The 17787-nt window shown below is 42.7% G+C and overlaps 1 protein-coding gene and 14 non-coding genes across 15 annotated transcripts in view; all 15 read left to right on the top strand.

Moving 5' to 3' along the window:
- LOC135497104 (uncharacterized) overlaps nt 1-17787 on the top strand; it is a 235352-nt gene that overhangs the window by 140937 nt on the left and 76628 nt on the right. The gene's annotated exons all lie outside the window — the stretch shown is intronic.
- On the top strand, nt 22-140 carry LOC135497509 (5S ribosomal RNA). Its single transcript, XR_010448912.1, has one exon. It is a non-coding gene; the product is annotated as a 5S ribosomal RNA (ribosomal RNA).
- LOC135497456 (U5 spliceosomal RNA) lies at nt 482-598 on the top strand. Its single transcript, XR_010448862.1, has one exon. It is a non-coding gene; the product is annotated as a U5 spliceosomal RNA (small nuclear RNA).
- LOC135497522 (5S ribosomal RNA) lies at nt 2833-2951 on the top strand. The gene has a single exon (XR_010448924.1). It is a non-coding gene; the product is annotated as a 5S ribosomal RNA (ribosomal RNA).
- Nucleotides 3293-3409, top strand: LOC135497452 (U5 spliceosomal RNA). The gene has a single exon (XR_010448858.1). It is a non-coding gene; the product is annotated as a U5 spliceosomal RNA (small nuclear RNA).
- LOC135497521 (5S ribosomal RNA) lies at nt 5644-5762 on the top strand. The gene has a single exon (XR_010448923.1). It is a non-coding gene; the product is annotated as a 5S ribosomal RNA (ribosomal RNA).
- Nucleotides 6104-6220, top strand: LOC135497451 (U5 spliceosomal RNA). Its single transcript, XR_010448857.1, has one exon. It is a non-coding gene; the product is annotated as a U5 spliceosomal RNA (small nuclear RNA).
- On the top strand, nt 8455-8573 carry LOC135497431 (5S ribosomal RNA). The gene has a single exon (XR_010448838.1). It is a non-coding gene; the product is annotated as a 5S ribosomal RNA (ribosomal RNA).
- LOC135497450 (U5 spliceosomal RNA) lies at nt 8915-9031 on the top strand. Its single transcript, XR_010448856.1, has one exon. It is a non-coding gene; the product is annotated as a U5 spliceosomal RNA (small nuclear RNA).
- On the top strand, nt 11266-11384 carry LOC135497420 (5S ribosomal RNA). Its single transcript, XR_010448827.1, has one exon. It is a non-coding gene; the product is annotated as a 5S ribosomal RNA (ribosomal RNA).
- On the top strand, nt 11726-11842 carry LOC135497449 (U5 spliceosomal RNA). The gene has a single exon (XR_010448855.1). It is a non-coding gene; the product is annotated as a U5 spliceosomal RNA (small nuclear RNA).
- LOC135497508 (5S ribosomal RNA) lies at nt 14079-14197 on the top strand. Its single transcript, XR_010448911.1, has one exon. It is a non-coding gene; the product is annotated as a 5S ribosomal RNA (ribosomal RNA).
- On the top strand, nt 14539-14655 carry LOC135497448 (U5 spliceosomal RNA). The gene has a single exon (XR_010448854.1). It is a non-coding gene; the product is annotated as a U5 spliceosomal RNA (small nuclear RNA).
- On the top strand, nt 16890-17008 carry LOC135497520 (5S ribosomal RNA). The gene has a single exon (XR_010448922.1). It is a non-coding gene; the product is annotated as a 5S ribosomal RNA (ribosomal RNA).
- LOC135497458 (U5 spliceosomal RNA) lies at nt 17350-17466 on the top strand. The gene has a single exon (XR_010448864.1). It is a non-coding gene; the product is annotated as a U5 spliceosomal RNA (small nuclear RNA).

The raw sequence follows: 17787 nt of genomic DNA, 5'->3' as shown, positions 1-17787 counted from the left end.
CCCAAAAAGTCGGCCTCTGATGTCTACGACCATATCATGTTGAAAACACCGGTTCTCGTCCGATCACCGAAGCCAAGCAACGTCGAGCGTGGTAAGTACGTTGATGGGTGACCGCCTCTGAATACCACGTGTTGTAGACTTCAGTTTTTTCGTTATTTTTTTCTCATAATTCTTCCAATATCACTGCACGATTAGGACGGCTGGAAATGACCAAAGGTCAAAGGTCAAAGCTAGATAACGTAAGCGTGGTCATTTTTTGTATTTCCCTGACTTTTTCTCGATGATCCGCAATTGACATGGCCTACATGGATGAGGCGACAACTGACGACGAGCTGAATGATATGTTCATCAGATCATTACGAATAGCTTGCAATACATTTCTTTTGTCTACAGACACAGGAACTACTCGGCATCCCATTTTCCAAAATCAAACACATAATGAACAACTTGGCAAGCTCTATCCAACTCGGGCTGGACACCATCACTCTGGTTTCTCTTCGATTCCACGCATAAATCTTTCGCCTTTTACTAAAGATTTCCGTAGAGAGGAACACTCTAATGAGTCTATGGTCTCATTAGGGAGTTTTTTTTTTTATTCATGTGCGGTCAACCCCTAACCGTAGTTCCTAAAATCACTGATTTCTCGGTCCTTACAGTATGTCAGCGTTGATTCAGCAGTTGTTTTGGCAAAGACATGTTTTTTTGAGTTTCTGAAACCTAGAGCGCTACTCAAAAGACGACTAACAAGAAACTACGCATTTATACTGTTGTTGCCGACGTATGTGTACACTGAACTTGGGATGTGCGTCGGCCCCGTGTTGAAATGCCGTCCAGTGCCAGTTGGTGCGTTTTTCGCTGATTTGTGCAAAATTCAACATATCTCAGAAGTTCAATGGTTGACCCTCGATTTTTTTTTGATTTTTGTATAGCGTAATCAACTGTCTTTCATGGGAGAATGGTCTCTGTAAGAATTATTCAGGAAGAAATGTATAATATTTGGGGTTTTTCGTAATTGTTCGGCCCAATTGGCAATATTGCCATTTGGGATGATGAACAGAGCTAGGAGCAAATGCGACGCTAATGATTTATTTAAAGAAATAAAATGCCCGATTTAACATCCTGCAGAATCAGGGGAATCGGGCGTTTCCAGTGATATACGACACAAATGGGTTGTCCTCATGCATTCACTTTGAAAACTCATTTTAAAATAGATGTAACGTCCTGTTAATGGGGCACTTCATCATCGCGTACATTTGGGAAAAACTCCCTAACGAGACCTATAGACATTTTTGCAGCCCTGCCATCGCAGGGTAGTTAATGCCAAAGTGACTCCAATCCAACCAACATCATACCTCAAAGTTATAAACTGATAAGCTGCCCCCCTCCCCACCACCACCGTCATCACCGCCCAATAGAGAATTTAGTCGCACACTGAAGAATGATTTGCCTTGGCGAGTATTAAAAGTTTGTTCGGACTTGCGGTCAACTGGGATGATATTCACTTAGTGACGTCATTGGTCCGTCTGTGATGACGTCACCAACAGGCCCAGCATCGTTTTCTTTGGCTAGCAACGGGCTATTTCAAGGGAGACATTCGCCCCTTCTTTTTACATCGAAGCAAACTAATTGCACAGAATTATCTCATTTTACTATTTTGATTGGTTCTGAAAAGAACCGTTTTAATTATTATAAAGACTCATTCTACTCTTTTGCTCATAAGCTCCTCTTGCATTTCTTTTTGTAGTCGACTCTTCTCGGCGGCTCTTTCGCATGCATAGAGGTAAAACACTTGACGCACACCTTCTACAGTTGAAAGTTGAAGACGAAAGCTGTTGAACACGGCATTGGTCTTGCTATTGTAGGCTCTCTTGTATCGGGCTTGGAGTCTGTCAATCTGTCTATCGAGGACGCCGACTTGTCGCACCGATGTTTTAAACTTTCTCTCAACCGCTCGCAATCTCTGGTCAATTGTGGTTTTCATGGTTGGTAATTTTCAAGTTGACCCGATGGTCGATGAATTAATGGTGAAATAGTGAGTTGATTTGGATTTTATACTCTACTCACAATCACTCGGTGAGAAAAAGTGCCAATTAGGCCTATTAATTGCCATATTGGTGATTTTAACTCACTCCTCAGATACATTGAGCCCAGGCCTATACAATTATTTGATTACAATCAAGGCGATATCATTGCTTGGCCGGTGAAAAGTATCAATCAATTTCGGCTGAATGAGTAATGTCAACTCGAGTTGACATGGCAATTACGCTGCCGGGTGACACGCGACCGCACAAGTATAAATTGGACGAGATAACCCGTCCCAGTTCACTATTCAACCTGTGAACATCGGAACATATCAAACCGACACCAAAGAAAACATGGAAAACTCAACCAAGTCAGCGCAACTCCACCAACTTGAAGAAAAGTTTTATAAGGCATGCGACCAGATCGTGATGATAGACAGAAAGCTTCAAGACATAACACTCCGGTATAACCACGCTAACGAGGAGGGTCACCGCTCGATGCGCTACAACAGGCGACTCCAGCTTGTAACCCTTGAGGGTGTCAGGGCCGCCTATTACAAATTTGCCGAACTCACTGCAAACAAGATGACAGAGTTGAGATGCGAGCTGTTCGGCGACGAGATTCTACTTCAAGACGATAAGTACGACAGTGATTGCTAGTTACACCAAACGGTTCTTTTCAGAACCACAAAATATTTCCAAAGAGACCAACCTGTCACAATATAACATGTCAACAGAAATTAAATGTATGCAGTTTGTAATCATGTCGCTGGCCTACTGTTATAACTAGCCCAAAAAGTCGGCCTCTGATGTCTACGACCATATCATGTTGAAAACACCGGTTCTCGTCCGATCACCGAAGCCAAGCAACGTCGAGCGTGGTTAGTACGTTGATGGGTGACAGCCTCTGAATACCACGTGTTGTAGACTTCAGTTTTTTCGTTATTTTTTTCTCATAATTCTTCCAATATCACTGCACGATTAGGACGGCTGGAAATGACCAAAGGTCAAAGGTCAAAGCTAGATAACGTAAGCGTGGTCATTTTTTGTATTTCCCTGACTTTTTCTCGATGATCCGCAATTGACATGGCCTACATGGATGAGGCGACAACTGACGACGAGCTGAATGATATGTTCATCAGATCATTACGAATAGCTTGCAATACATTTCTTTTGTCTACAGACACAGGAACTACTCGGCATCCCATTTTCCAAAATCAAACACATAATGAACAACTTGGCAAGCTCTAGCCAACTCGGGCTGGACACGATCACTCTGGTTTCTCTTCGATTCCACGCATAAATCTTTCGCCTTTTACTAAAGATTTCCGTAGAGAGGAACACTCTAATGAGTCTATGGTCTCATTAGGGAGTTTTTTTTGTTATTCATGTGCGGTCAACCCCTAACCGTAGTTCCTAAAATCACTGATTTCTCGGTCCTTACAGTATGTCAGCGTTGATTCAGCAGTTGTTTTGGCAAAGACATGTTTTTTTGAGTTTCTGAAACCTAGAGCGCTACTCAAAAGACGACTAACAAGAAACTACGCATTTATACTGTTGTTGCCGACGTATGTGTACACTGAACTTGGGATGTGCGTCGGCCCCGTGTTGAAATGCCGTCCAGTGCCAGTTGGTGCGTTTTTCGCTGATTTGTGCAAAATTCAACATATCTCAGAAGTTCAATGGTTGACCCTCGATTTTTTTTTGATTTTTGTATAGCGTAATCAACTGTCTTTCATGGGAGAATGGTCTCTGTAAGAATTATTCAGGAAGAAATGTATAATATTTGGGGTTTTTCGTGATTGTTCGGCCCAATTGGCAATATTGCCATTTGGGATGATGAACAGAGCTAGGAGCAAATGCGACGCTAATGATTTATTTAAAGAAATAAAATGCCCGATTTAACATCCTGCAGAATCAGGGGAATCGGGCGTTTCCAGTGATATACGACACAAATGGGTTGTCCTCATGCATTCACTTTGAAAACTCATTTTAAAATAGATGTAACGTCCTGTTAATGGGGCACTTCATCATCGCGTACATTTGGGAAAAACTCCCTAACGAGACCTATAGACATTTTTGCAGCCCTGCCATCGCAGGGTAGTTAATGCCAAAGTGACTCCAATCCAACCAACATCATACCTCAAAGTTATAAACTGATAAGCTGCCCCCCTCCCCACCACCACCGTCATCACCGCCCAATAGAGAATTTAGTCGCACACTGAAGAATGATTTGCCTTGGCGAGTATTAAAAGTTTGTTCGGACTTGCGGTCAACTGGGATGATATTCACTTAGTGACGTCATTGGTCCGTCTGTGATGACGTCACCAACAGGCCCAGCATCGTTTTCTTTGGCTAGCAACGGGCTATTTCAAGGGAGACATTCGCCCCTTCTTTTTACATCGAAGCAAACTAATTGCACAGAATTATCTCATTTTACTATTTTGATTGGTTCTGAAAAGAACCGTTTTAATTATTATAAAGACTCATTCTACTCTTTTGCTCATAAGCTCCTCTTGCATTTCTTTTTGTAGTCGACTCTTCTCGGCGGCTCTTTCGCATGCATAGAGGTAAAACACTTGACGCACACCTTCTACAGTTGAAAGTTGAAGACGAAAGCTGTTGAACACGGCATTGGTCTTGCTATTGTAGGCTCTCTTGTATCGGGCTTGGAGTCTGTCAATCTGTCTATCGAGGACGCCGACTTGTCGCACCGATGTTTTAAACTTTCTCTCAACCGCTCGCAATCTCTGGTCAATTGTGGTTTTCATGGTTGGTAATTTTCAAGTTGACCCGATGGTCGATGAATTAATGGTGAAATAGTGAGTTGATTTGGATTTTATACTCTACTCACAATCACTCGGTGAGAAAAAGTGCCAATTAGGCCTATTAATTGCCATATTGGTGATTTTAACTCACTCCTCAGATACATTGAGCCCAGGCCTATACAATTATTTGATTACAATCAAGGCGATATCATTGCTTGGCCGGTGAAAAGTATCAATCAATTTCGGCTGAATGAGTAATGTCAACTCGAGTTGACATGGCAATTACGCTGCCGGGTGACACGCGACCGCACAAGTATAAATTGGACGAGATAACCCGTCCCAGTTCACTATTCAACCTGTGAACATCGGAACATATCAAACCGACACCAAAGAAAACATGGAAAACTCAACCAAGTCAGCGCAACTCCACCAACTTGAAGAAAAGTTTTATAAGGCATGCGACCAGATCGTGATGATAGACAGAAAGCTTCAAGACATAACACTCCGGTATAACCACGCTAACGAGGAGGGTCACCGCTCGATGCGCTACAACAGGCGACTCCAGCTTGTAACCCTTGAGGGTGTCAGGGCCGCCTATTACAAATTTGCCGAACTCACTGCAAACAAGATGACAGAGTTGAGATGCGAGCTGTTCGGCGACGAGATTCTACTTCAAGACGATAAGTACGACAGTGATTGCTAGTTACACCAAACGGTTCTTTTCAGAACCACAAAATATTTCCAAAGAGACCAACCTGTCACAATATAACATGTCAACAGAAATTAAATGTATGCAGTTTGTAATCATGTCGCTGGCCTACTGTTATAACTAGCCCAAAAAGTCGGCCTCTGATGTCTACGACCATATCATGTTGAAAACACCGGTTCTCGTCCGATCACCGAAGCCAAGCAACGTCGAGCGTGGTTAGTACGTTGATGGGTGACAGCCTCTGAATACCACGTGTTGTAGACTTCAGTTTTTTCGTTATTTTTTTCTCATAATTCTTCCAATATCACTGCACGATTAGGACGGCTGGAAATGACCAAAGGTCAAAGGTCAAAGCTAGATAACGTAAGCGTGGTCATTTTTTGTATTTCCCTGACTTTTTCTCGATGATCCGCAATTGACATGGCCTACATGGATGAGGCGACAACTGACGACGAGCTGAATGATATGTTCATCAGATCATTACGAATAGCTTGCAATACATTTCTTTTGTCTACAGACACAGGAACTACTCGGCATCCCATTTTCCAAAATCAAACACATAATGAACAACTTGGCAAGCTCTAGCCAACTCGGGCTGGACACGATCACTCTGGTTTCTCTTCGATTCCACGCATAAATCTTTCGCCTTTTACTAAAGATTTCCGTAGAGAGGAACACTCTAATGAGTCTATGGTCTCATTAGGGAGTTTTTTTTGTTATTCATGTGCGGTCAACCCCTAACCGTAGTTCCTAAAATCACTGATTTCTCGGTCCTTACAGTATGTCAGCGTTGATTCAGCAGTTGTTTTGGCAAAGACATGTTTTTTTGAGTTTCTGAAACCTAGAGCGCTACTCAAAAGACGACTAACAAGAAACTACGCATTTATACTGTTGTTGCCGACGTATGTGTACACTGAACTTGGGATGTGCGTCGGCCCCGTGTTGAAATGCCGTCCAGTGCCAGTTGGTGCGTTTTTCGCTGATTTGTGCAAAATTCAACATATCTCAGAAGTTCAATGGTTGACCCTCGATTTTTTTTTGATTTTTGTATAGCGTAATCAACTGTCTTTCATGGGAGAATGGTCTCTGTAAGAATTATTCAGGAAGAAATGTATAATATTTGGGGTTTTTCGTGATTGTTCGGCCCAATTGGCAATATTGCCATTTGGGATGATGAACAGAGCTAGGAGCAAATGCGACGCTAATGATTTATTTAAAGAAATAAAATGCCCGATTTAACATCCTGCAGAATCAGGGGAATCGGGCGTTTCCAGTGATATACGACACAAATGGGTTGTCCTCATGCATTCACTTTGAAAACTCATTTTAAAATAGATGTAACGTCCTGTTAATGGGGCACTTCATCATCGCGTACATTTGGGAAAAACTCCCTAACGAGACCTATAGACATTTTTGCAGCCCTGCCATCGCAGGGTAGTTAATGCCAAAGTGACTCCAATCCAACCAACCTCATACCTCAAAGTTATAAACTGATAAGCTGCCCCCCTCCCCACCACCACCGTCATCACCGCCCAATAGAGAATTTAGTCGCACACTGAAGAATGATTTGCCTTGGCGAGTATTAAAAGTTTGTTCGGACTTGCGGTCAACTGGGATGATATTCACTTAGTGACGTCATTGGTCCGTCTGTGATGACGTCACCAACAGGCCCAGCATCGTTTTCTTTGGCTAGCAACGGGCTATTTCAAGGGAGACATTCGCCCCTTCTTTTTACATCGAAGCAAACTAATTGCACAGAATTATCTCATTTTACTATTTTGATTGGCTCTGAAAAGAACCGTTTTAATTATTATAAAGACTCATTCTACTCTTTTGCTCATAAGCTCCTCTTGCATTTCTTTTTGTAGTCGACTCTTCTCGGCGGCTCTTTCGCATGCATAGAGGTAAAACACTTGACGCACACCTTCTACAGTTGAAAGTTGAAGACGAAAGCTGTTGAACACGGCATTGGTCTTGCTATTGTAGGCTCTCTTGTATCGGGCTTGGAGTCTGTCAATCTGTCTATCGAGGACGCCGACTTGTCGCACCGATGTTTTAAACTTTCTCTCAACCGCTCGCAATCTCTGGTCAATTGTGGTTTTCATGGTTGGTAATTTTCAAGTTGACCCGATGGTCGATGAATTAATGGTGAAATAGTGAGTTGATTTGGATTTTATACTCTACTCACAATCACTCGGTGAGAAAAAGTGCCAATTAGGCCTATTAATTGCCATATTGGTGATTTTAACTCACTCCTCAGATACATTGAGCCCAGGCCTATACAATTATTTGATTACAATCAAGGCGATATCATTGCTTGGCCGGTGAAAAGTATCAATCAATTTCGGCTGAATGAGTAATGTCAACTCGAGTTGACATGGCAATTACGCTGCCGGGTGACACGCGACCGCACAAGTATAAATTGGACGAGATAACCCGTCCCAGTTCACTATTCAACCTGTGAACATCGGAACATATCAAACCGACACCAAAGAAAACATGGAAAACTCAACCAAGTCAGCGCAACTCCACCAACTTGAAGAAAAGTTTTATAAGGCATGCGACCAGATCGTGATGATAGACAGAAAGCTTCAAGACATAACACTCCGGTATAACCACGCTAACGAGGAGGGTCACCGCTCGATGCGCTACAACAGGCGACTCCAGCTTGTAACCCTTGAGGGTGTCAGGGCCGCCTATTACAAATTTGCCGAACTCACTGCAAACAAGATGACAGAGTTGAGATGCGAGCTGTTCGGCGACGAGATTCTACTTCAAGACGATAAGTACGACAGTGATTGCTAGTTACACCAAACGGTTCTTTTCAGAACCACAAAATATTTCCAAAGAGACCAACCTGTCACAATATAACATGTCAACAGAAATTAAATGTATGCAGTTTGTAATCGTGTCGCTGGCCTACTGTTATAACTAGCCCAAAAAGTCGGCCTCTGATGTCTACGACCATATCATGTTGAAAACACCGGTTCTCGTCCGATCACCGAAGCCAAGCAACGTCGAGCGTGGTTAGTACGTTGATGGGTGACCGCCTCTGAATACCACGTGTTGTAGACTTCAGTTTTTTCGTTATTTTTTTCTCATAATTCTTCCAATATCACTGCACGATTAGGACGGCTGGAAATGACCAAAGGTCAAAGGTCAAAGCTAGATAACGTAAGCGTGGTCATTTTTTGTATTTCCCTGACTTTTTCTCGATGATCCGCAATTGACATGGCCTACATGGATGAGGCGACAACTGACGACGAGCTGAATGATATGTTCATCAGATCATTACGAATAGCTTGCAATACATTTCTTTTGTCTACAGACACAGGAACTACTCGGCATCCCATTTTCCAAAATCAAACACATAATGAACAACTTGGCAAGCTCTAGCCAACTCGGGCTGGACACGATCACTCTGGTTTCTCTTCGATTCCACGCATAAATCTTTCGCCTTTTACTAAAGATTTCCGTAGAGAGGAACACTCTAATGAGTCTATGGTCTCATTAGGGAGTTTTTTTTGTTATTCATGTGCGGTCAACCCCTAACCGTAGTTCCTAAAATCACTGATTTCTCGGTCCTTACAGTATGTCAGCGTTGATTCAGCAGTTGTTTTGGCAAAGACATGTTTTTTTTGAGTTTCTGAAACCTAGAGCGCTACTCAATAGGCGACTAACAAGAAACTACGCATTTATACTGTTGTTGCCGACGTATGTGTACACTGAACTTGGGATGTGCGTCGGCCCCGTGTTGAAATGTCGTCCAGTGCCAGTTGGTGCGCTTTTCGCTGATTTGTGCAAAATTCAACATATCTCAAAAGTTCAATGGTTGACCCTCGATTTTTTTTGATTTTTGTATAGCGTAAGCAACTGTCTTTCATGGGAGAATGGTCTCTGTAAGAATTATTCAGGAAGAAATGTATAATATTTGGGGTTTTTCGTGATTGTCCGGCCCAATTGGCAATATTGCCATTTGGGATGGTGAACAGAGCTAGGAGCAAATGCGACGCTAATGATTTATTTAAAGAAATAAAATGCCCGATTTAACATCCTGCAGAATCAGGGGAATCGGGCGTTTCCAGTGATATACGACACAAATGGGTTGTCCTCATGCATTCACTTTGAAAACTCATTTTAAAATAGATGTAACGTCCTGTTAATGGGGCACTTCATCATCGCGTACATTTGGGAAAAACTCCCTAACGAGACCTATAGACATTTTTGCAGCCCTGCCATCGCAGGGTAGTTAATGCCAAAGTGACTCCAATCCAACCAACCTCATACCTCAAAGTTATAAACTGATAAGCTGCCCCCCTCCCCACCACCACCGTCATCACCGCCCAATAGAGAATTTAGTCGCACACTGAAGAATGATTTGCCTTGGCGAGTATTAAAAGTTTGTTCGGACTTGCGGTCAACTGGGATGATATTCACTTAGTGACGTCATTGGTCCGTCTGTGATGACGTCACCAACAGGCCCAGCATCGTTTTCTTTGGCTAGCAACGGGCTATTTCAAGGGAGACATTCGCCCCTTCTTTTTACATCGAAGCAAACTAATTGCACAGAATTATCTCATTTTACTATTTTGATTGGTTCTGAAAAGAACCGTTTTAATTATTATAAAGACTCATTCTACTCTTTTGCTCATAAGCTCCTCTTGCATTTCTTTTTGTAGTCGACTCTTCTCGGCGGCTCTTTCGCATGCATAGAGGTAAAACACTTGACGCACACCTTCTACAGTTGAAAGTTGAAGACGAAAGCTGTTGAACACGGCATTGGTCTTGCTATTGTAGGCTCTCTTGTATCGGGCTTGGAGTCTGTCAATCTGTCTATCGAGGACGCCGACTTGTCGCACCGATGTTTTAAACTTTCTCTCAACCGCTCGCAATCTCTGGTCAATTGTGGTTTTCATGGTTGGTAATTTTCAAGTTGACCCGATGGTCGATGAATTAATGGTGAAATAGTGAGTTGATTTGGATTTTATACTCTACTCACAATCACTCGGTGAGAAAAAGTGCCAATTAGGCCTATTAATTGCCATATTGGTGATTTTAACTCACTCCTCAGATACATTGAGCCCAGGCCTATACAATTATTTGATTACAATCAAGGCGATATCATTGCTTGGCCGGTGAAAAGTATCAATCAATTTCGGCTGAATGAGTAATGTCAACTCGAGTTGACATGGCAATTACGCTGCCGGGTGACACGCGACCGCACAAGTATAAATTGGACGAGATAACCCGTCCCAGTTCACTATTCAACCTGTGAACATCGGAACATATCAAACCGACACCAAAGAAAACATGGAAAACTCAACCAAGTCAGCGCAACTCCACCAACTTGAAGAAAAGTTTTATAAGGCATGCGACCAGATCGTGATGATAGACAGAAAGCTTCAAGACATAACACTCCGGTATAACCACGCTAACGAGGAGGGTCACCGCTCGATGCGCTACAACAGGCGACTCCAGCTTGTAACCCTTGAGGGTGTCAGGGCCGCCTATTACAAATTTGCCGAACTCACTGCAAACAAGATGACAGAGTTGAGATGCGAGCTGTTCGGCGACGAGATTCAACTTCAAGACGATAAGTACGACAGTGATTGCTAGTTACACCAAACGGTTCTTTTCAGAACCACAAAATATTTCCAAAGAGACCAACCTGTCACAATATAACATGTCAACAGAAATTAAATGTATGCAGTTTGTAATTATGTCGCTGGCCTACTGTTATAACTAGCCCAAAAAGTCGGCCTCTGATGTCTACGACCATATCATGTTGAAAACACCGGTTCTCGTCCGATCACCGAAGCCAAGCAACGTCGAGCGTGGTTAGTACGTTGATGGGTGACCGCCTCTGAATACCACGTGTTGTAGACTTCAGTTTTTTCGTTATTTTTTTCTCATAATTCTTCCAATATCACTGCACGATTAGGACGGCTGGAAATGACCAAAGGTCAAAGGTCAAAGCTAGATAACGTAAGCGTGGTCATTTTTTGTATTTCCCTGACTTTTTCTCGATGATCCGCAATTGACATGGCCTACATGGATGAGGCGACAACTGACGACGAGCTGAATGATATGTTCATCAGATCATTACGAATAGCTTGCAATACATTTCTTTTGTCTACAGACACAGGAACTACTCGGCATCCCATTTTCCAAAATCAAACACATAATGAACAACTTGGCAAGCTCTAGCCAACTCGGGCTGGACACGATCACTCTGGTTTCTCTTCGATTCCACGCATAAATCTTTCGCCTTTTACTAAAGATTTCCGTAGAGAGGAACACTCTAATGAGTCTATGGTCTCATTAGGGAGTTTTTTTTGTTATTCATGTGCGGTCAACCCCTAACCGTAGTTCCTAAAATCACTGATTTCTCGGTCCTTACAGTATGTCAGAGTTGATTCAGCAGTTGTTTTGGCAAAGACATGTTTTTTTTGAGTTTCTGAAACCTAGAGCGCTACTCAATAGGCGACTAACAAGAAACTACGCATTTATACTGTTGTTGCCGACGTATGTGTACACTGAACTTGGGATGTGCGTCGGCCCCGTGTTGAAATGTCGTCCAGTGCCAGTTGGTGCGCTTTTCGCTGATTTGTGCAAAATTCAACATATCTCAAAAGTTCAATGGTTGACCCTCGATTTTTTTTTTGATTTTTGTATAGCGTAAGCAACTGTCTTTCATGGGAGAATGGTCTCTGTAAGAATTATTCAGGAAGAAATGTATAATATTTGGGGTTTTTCGTGATTGTCCGGCCCAATTGGCAATATTGCCATTTGGGATGGTGAACAGAGCTAGGAGCAAATGCGACGCTAATGATTTATTTAAGGAAATAAAATGCCCGATTTAACATCCTGCAGAATCAGGGGAATCGGGCGTTTCCAGTGATATACGACACAAATGGGTTGTCCTCATGCATTCACTTTGAAAACTCATTTTAAAATAGATGTTACGTCCTGTTAATGGGGCACGTCATCATCGCGTACATTTGGGAAAAACTCCCTAACGAGACCTATAGACATTTTTGCAGCCCTGCCATCGCAGGGTAGTTAATGCCAAAGTGACTCCAATCCAACCAACCTCATACCTCAAAGTTATAAACTGATAAGCTGCCCCCCTCCCCACCACCACCGTCATCACCGCCCAATAGAGAATTTAGTCGCACACTGAAGAATGATTTGCCTTGGCGAGTATTAAAAGTTTGTTCGGACTTGCGGTCAACTGGGATGATATTCACTTAGTGACGTCATTGGTCCGTCTGTGATGACGTCACCAACAGGCCCAGCATCGTTTTCTTTGGCTAGCAACGGGCTATTTCAAGGGAGACATTCGCCCCTTCTTTTTACATCGAAGCAAACTAATTGCACAGAATTATCTCATTTTACTATTTTGATTGGCTCTGAAAAGAACCGTTTTAATTATTATAAAGACTCATTCTACTCTTTTGCTCATAAGCTCCTCTTGCATTTCTTTTTGTAGTCGACTCTTCTCGGCGGCTCTTTCGCATGCATAGAGGTAAAACACTTGACGCACACCTTCTACAGTTGAAAGTTGAAGACGAAAGCTGTTGAACACGGCATTGGTCTTGCTATTGTAGGCTCTCTTGTATCGGGCTTGGAGTCTGTCAATCTGTCTATCGAGGACGCCGACTTGTCGCACCGATGTTTTAAACTTTCTCTCAACCGCTCGCAATCTCTGGTCAATTGTGGTTTTCATGGTTGGTAATTTTCAAGTTGACCCGATGGTCGATGAATTAATGGTGAAATAGTGAGTTGATTTGGATTTTATACTCTACTCACAATCACTCGGTGAGAAAAAGTGCCAATTAGGCCTATTAATTGCCATATTGGTGATTTTAACTCACTCCTCAGATACATTGAGCCCAGGCCTATACAATTATTTGATTACAATCAAGGCGATATCATTGCTTGGCCGGTGAAAAGTATCAATCAATTTCGGCTGAATGAGTAATGTCAACTCGAGTTGACATGGCAATTACGCTGCCGGGTGACACGCGACCGCACAAGTATAAATTGGACGAGAGAACCCGTCCCAGTTCACTATTCAACCTGTAAACATCGGAACATATCAAACCGACACCAAAGAAAACATGGAAAACTCAACCAAGTCAGCGCAACTCCACCAACTTGAAGAAAAGTTTTATAAGGCATGCGACCAGATCGTGATGATAGACAGAAAGCTTCAAGACATAACACTCCGGTACAACCACACTAACGAGGAGGGTCACCGCTCGATGCGCTACAACAGGCGACTCCAGCTTGTAACCCTTGAGGGTGTCAGGGCCGCCTATTACAAATTTGCCGAACTCACTGCAAACAAGATGACAGAGTTGAGATGCGAGCTGTTCGGCGACGAGATTCTACTTCAAGACGATGAGTACGACAGTGATTGCTAGTTACACCAAACGGTTCTTTTCAGAACCACAAAATATTTCCAAAGAGACCAACCTGTCACAATATAACATGTCAACAGAAATTAAATGTATGCAGTTTGTAATTATGTCGCTGGCCTACTGTTATAACTAGCCCAAAAAGTCGGCCTCTGATGTCTACGACCATATCATGTTGAAAACACCGGTTCTCGTCCGATCACCGAAGCCAAGCAACGTCGAGCGTGGTTAGTACGTTGATGGGTGACCGTCTCTGAATACCACGTGTTGTAGACTTCAGTTTTTTCGTTATTTTTTTCTCATAATTCTTCCAATATCACTGCACGATTAGGACGGCTGGAAATGACCAAAGGTCAAAGGTCAAAGCTAGATAACGTAAGCGTGGTCATTTTTTGTATTTCCCTGACTTTTTCTCGATGATCCGCAATTGACATGGCCTACATGGATGAGGCGACAACTGACGACGAGCTGAATGATATGTTCATCAGATCATTACGAATAGCTTGCAATACATTTCTTTTGTCTACAGACACAGGAACTACTCGGCATCCCATTTTCCAAAATCAAACACATAATGAACAACTTGGCAAGCTCTAGCCAACTCGGGCTGGACACCATCACTCTGGTTTCTCTTCGATTCCACGCATAAATCTTTCGCCTTTTACTAAAGATTTCCGTAGAGAGGAACACTCTAATGAGTCTATGGTCTCATTAGGGAGTTTTTTTTGTTATTCATGTGCGGTCAACCCCTAACCGTAGTTCCTAAAATCACTGATTTCTCGGTCCTTACAGTATGTCAGCGTTGATTCAGCAGTTGTTTTGGCAAAGACATGTTTTTTTTGAGTTTCTGAAACCTAGAGCGCTACTCAATAGGCGACTAACAAGAAACTACGCATTTATACTGTTGTTGCCGACGTATGTGTACACTGAACTTGGGATGTGCGTCGGCCCCGTGTTGAAATGTCGTCCAGTGCCAGTTGGTGCGCTTTTCGCTGATTTGTGCAAAATTCAACATATCTCAAAAGTTCAATGGTTGACCCTCGATTTTTTTTGATTTTTGTATAGCGTAAGCAACTGTCTTTCATGGGAGAATGGTCTCTGTAAGAATTATTCAGGAAGAAATGTATAATATTTGGGGTTTTTCGTGATTGTCCGGCCCAATTGGCAATATTGCCATTTGGGATGGTGAACAGAGCTAGGAGCAAATGCGACGCTAATGATTTATTTAAGGAAATAAAATGCCCGATTTAACATCCTGCAGAATCAGGGGAATCGGGCGTTTCCAGTGATATACGACACAAATGGGTTGTCCTCATGCATTCACTTTGAAAACTCATTTTAAAATAGATGTTACGTCCTGTTAATGGGGCACGTCATCATCGCGTACATTTGGGAAAAACTCCCTAACGAGACCTATAGACATTTTTGCAGCCCTGCCATCGCAGGGTAGTTAATGCCAAAGTGACTCCAATCCAACCAACCTCATACCTCAAAGTTATAAACTGATAAGCTGCCCCCCTCCCCACCACCACCGTCATCACCGCCCAATAGAGAATTTAGTCGCACACTGAAGAATGATTTGCCTTGGCGAGTATTAAAAGTTTGTTCGGACTTGCGGTCAACTGGGATGATATTCACTTAGTGACGTCATTGGTCCGTCTGTGATGACGTCACCAACAGGCCCAGCATCGTTTTCTTTGGCTAGCAACGGGCTATTTCAAGGGAGACATTCGCCCCTTCTTTTTACATCGAAGCAAACTAATTGCAGAGAATTATCTCATTTTACTATTTTGATTGGTTCTGAAAAGAACCGTTTTAATTATTATAAAGACTCATTCTACTCTTTTGCTCATAAGCTCCTCTTGCATTTCTTTTTGTAGTCGACTCTTCTCGGCGGCTCTTTCGCATGCATAGAGGTAAAACACTTGACGCACACCTTCTACAGTTGAAAGTTGAAGACGAAAGCTGTTGAACACGGCATTGGTCTTGCTATTGTAGGCTCTCTTGTATCGGGCTTGGAGTCTGTCAATCTGTCTATCGAGGACGCCGACTTGTCGCACCGATGTTTTAAACTTTCTCTCAACCGCTCGCAATCTCTGGTCAATTGTGGTTTTCATGGTTGGTAATTTTCAAGTTGACCCGATGGTCGATGAATTAATGGTGAAATAGTGAGTTGATTTGGATTTTATACTCTACTCACAATCACTCGGTGAGAAAAAGTGCCAATTAGGCCTATTAATTGCCATATTGGTGATTTTAACTCACTCCTCAGATACATTGAGCCCAGGCCTATACAATTATTTGATTACAATCAAGGCGATATCATTGCTTGGCCGGTGAAAAGTATCAATCAATTTCGGCTGAATGAGTAATGTCAACTCGAGTTGACATGGCAATTACGCTGCCGGGTGACACGCGACCGCACAAGTATAAATTGGACGAGATAACCCGTCCCAGTTCACTATTCAACCTGTGAACATCGGAACATATCAAACCGACACCAAAGAAAACATGGAAAATTCAACCAAGTCAGCGCAACTCCACCAACTTGAAGAAAAGTTTTATAAGGCATGCGACCAGATCGTGATGATAGACAGAAAGCTTCAAGACATAACACTCCGGTACAACCACACTAACGAGGAGGGTCACCGCTCGATGCGCTACAACAGGCGACTCCAGCTTGTAACCCTTGAGGGTGTCAGGGCCGCCTATTACAAATTTGCCGAACTCACTGCAAACAAGATGACAGAGTTGAGATGCGAGCTGTTCGGCGACGAGATTCTACTTCAAGACGATGAGTACGACAGTGATTGCTAGTTACACCAAACGGTTCTTTTCAGAACCACAAAATATTTCCAAAGAGACCAACCTGTCACAATATAACATGTCAACAGAAATTAAATGTATGCAGTTTGTAATTATGTCGCTGGCCTACTGTTATAACTAGCCCAAAAAGTCGGCCTCTGATGTCTACGACCATATCATGTTGAAAACACCGGTTCTCGTCCGATCACCGAAGCCAAGCAACGTCGAGCGTGGTTAGTACGTTGATGGGTGACCGTCTCTAAATACCACGTGTTGTAGACTTCAGTTTTTTCGTTATTTTTTTCTCATAATTCTTCCAATATCACTGCACGATTAGGACGGCTGGAAATGACCAAAGGTCAAAGGTCAAAGCTAGATAACGTAAGCGTGGTCATTTTTTGTATTTCCCTGACTTTTTCTCGATGATCCGCAATTGACATGGCCTACATGGATGAGGCGACAACTGACTACGAGCTGAATGATATGTTCATCAGATCATTACGAATAGCTTGCAATACATTTCTTTTGTCTACAGACACAGGAACTACTCGGCATCCCATTTTCCAAAATCAAACACATAATGAACAACTTGGCAAGCTCTAGCCAACTCGGGCTGGACACCATCACTCAGGTTTCTCTTCGATTCCACGCATAAATCTTTCGCCTTTTACTAAAGATTTCCGTAGAGAGGAACACTCTAATGAGTCTATGGTCTCATTAGGGAGTTTTTTTTGTTATTCATGTGCGGTCAACCCCTAACCGTAGTTCCTAAAATCACTGATTTCTCGGTCCTTACAGTATGTCAGCGTTGATTCAGCAGTTGTTTTGGCAAAGACATGTTTTTTTTGAGTTTCTGAAACCTAGAGCGCTACTCAATAGGCGACTAACAAGAAACTACGCATTTATACTGTTGTTGCCGACGTATGTGTACACTGAACTTGGGATGTGCGTCGGCCCCGTGTTGAAATGTCGTCCAGTGCCAGTTGGTGCGCTTTTCGCTGATTTGTGCAAAATTCAACATATCTCAAAAGTTCAATGGTTGACCCTCGATTTTTTTTTGA

The sequence above is a fragment of the Lineus longissimus genome, chromosome 12 (assembly GCF_910592395.1).
Source record: "Lineus longissimus chromosome 12, tnLinLong1.2, whole genome shotgun sequence".
Classification (NCBI taxonomy): domain Eukaryota; kingdom Metazoa; phylum Nemertea; class Pilidiophora; order Heteronemertea; family Lineidae; genus Lineus; species Lineus longissimus.
Note: the sequence above shows the minus strand (reverse complement) of the source record. Positions and strands in the feature narration are given on the sequence as shown.